Raw genomic sequence first — 2573 nt, 5'->3', positions numbered from 1 at the left:
GAATATACACTACGGCACGGAGAATAAAATATACGAACGTACCGAGTGTGTATGTGTGTGTGAACGCGCGCTGTAATACGACGCGATGTACGTAAATAAATGCGTGCGGGAATAAATATAATAAATAAATAAATATTTAATTTAAAGAAATAAATAAGAGTATATGTTAATAATGTTAATAAATATTAGATATTTATGAATACGGAATCAGATAATTCAGATATTGAAAATAATTCTGCAGAGAGTTCAGTGAAAAGAGTAGTAAATAAAAAATTAATAAATAAAAATAAAGATAAAGTGGTAGTGGTGAAAAAATTAATAAAAGACGAACCTGTGGAAAACACAGACAGTAACACAGCAACTGTTAGGAAAGAATTTTTGAGGACTTTTAGTCATACGGAAGAGTTAGGTAAAATTCTAACTCCACAAAAAAGTGAAAGAGATAAATTACCGGGTAGATCAGGTTCTAGATCGGACCCAGGGGTGGTACATATTCAATTAGAGCAGGTAGTGAAAAAACGAAGAGCAAACATAAAAATGGATCTTGATAAAGCAATTTCAATAATACCAGTTTGCACTGGGAAAAAATATGTAGCCGAATTTATAAACATTTGTGAAATCGCACTTACAGATATTTCGGAGAATGATAAACCAATATTATTAAAAATAAAACATTCGAAATTAACAGGGAGTGCTTTAGAGGTTACGAAATACCGTAATTTGGAAACATGGGCGGCAATAAAGTCGATATTAGAGGGAGCATTTGAACCTAAAGTTTCGGAAAGGGCTCTATCTATGGCATTAAATACGGCACGCATGATCGAAGGGGAAAGCGTAGCGAAATTTGCGGCTAGGATTGAAGAACTATATTATAAATTGTGTGAGGCTAGCACTGTAGGTTTACAAAAGACAGAGGCACAAATAGTCAAAAACCAAACGAAAAAGCAGGCAATGATTATATTTATGACAGGATTACCACATCATCTATATACAGTATTAAAGAGTAGGAATCCGGAAACCTTAGAGCTCTGTTTTAAAATAGCTATGGATGAAGAATTAGAATACAACTCGAAATTAGAAATGGAAAAATTACAGGGAAATGGGCAACAACGAAATGAAAAACAATCAGGCAGTGGTAATGACGAAAAACATGTCGATAATAATAAAAATCGAGTAATTAATAGTGGTGGTAATGGAACAGGTTATCAAAATAATAGAAATAATAATTTTAATAATAATCGTAATGGCTATAATAACGGATACAGAAGTATTAGTCACGGAGGGAATAATAATTATAATGGTAATCGCGGCGCGTATAATAATTTTAATCGCGGCGGATACAATAATTATAATAATGGTTATAGGGAAAATTTTAATAATGGTAATAATTATCAACAAAATAATAGTAATAATCTAAATAGAAGTAACACCGGATGTTACACATGCGGAAAGGCTGGTCATGTCGCAAAAGATTGCTGGCAATCGAACGGTCGTCCGAACGGTCGCTCGAACGGAAACGCGTATGATAATAATCGAAACAATGGAGCGCGTAACACTAACAATGACAATAGTAATAGGAATAACGCTAGTAATCAAAATTTACATTGCAGTTATTGTAATAAGATAGACCATGAAATTTCAAGTTGTTTTACAAAACAAAAAAATGAAAATAATAATTCAAAAAACTTCAGAGGACAGCCTCAAGTGGGTGTGAGGTTGGTTCAAGAAATAATACAAGACCCACAAAACGAATTTTCCACATCACAACTAGATTAGTCGATAATCACATTACGCTAAAATTGCCTAGTTTTAATAAAGATCAAATTAAATTATTAGTTGACACAGGTGCAAATTTAAATATTATTAAAATTAATGCTTTAAAGGGGGATACTGAAATTAACGAAAAAGAAAAAATTTATTTAAAGGGTATTAATGAAAAAATTGTGTCAACAATAGGGAAAACTGAGATAGATTTAATTATACATAATAAAGCATTTGAAACCGAATTTTATGTTGTTAACAATATATTTCCAATTATGGGGGATGGAATAATAGGTAATAAATTTTTAATAGATAATCACGCGATTATAGATGTCGCAAATAATACAATTACGATAAACGAAAGTAAAATAGAAAACGACAATGATATTTGTTTTACATTACAGCCATGTTCGGAAACAGTGGTACAAATCGATATAAAAGATAAATCAATGAATAATAAAAATATTTTAATGCTGTACTGAACCAGAAATACAACTTTAATTGAATAGTTTATTGCTGGTTTGGACCTACAGTAAATAAGATAAAAACACGCGATAATTAAATATATAATAAATAGAAATAAGATTTAAATATTATGGGAAATATATATATACGAGAAAAATAAAAAAAAAATATATTAATAAAATAATATAAGGATTAGGAAACGTAAGGAAATATTATAATACATAAAGTAATTTGCACATTATAAGTATATTAAAATATTATTAACATGGTGCTGGGAAAATACATAACAGTATATATATATATTGCATGAAAAAAAAAAATATATATATTGTAATAGAATAAGGAAA

At 29.7% G+C, this 2573-nt stretch overlaps 1 long non-coding RNA gene across 1 annotated transcript in view; it reads left to right on the top strand.

Annotated features, from left to right (window-relative positions):
• Positions 1–2573, top strand: part of LOC115033825 — a 5712-nt gene that overhangs the window by 2690 nt on the left and 449 nt on the right. The gene's annotated exons all lie outside the window — the stretch shown is intronic.

Source organism: Acyrthosiphon pisum, chromosome A1 (assembly GCF_005508785.2).
Source record: "Acyrthosiphon pisum isolate AL4f chromosome A1, pea_aphid_22Mar2018_4r6ur, whole genome shotgun sequence".
NCBI classification, from domain to species: domain Eukaryota; kingdom Metazoa; phylum Arthropoda; class Insecta; order Hemiptera; family Aphididae; genus Acyrthosiphon; species Acyrthosiphon pisum.
This window is presented reverse-complemented; position numbering and strand designations above follow the sequence as displayed.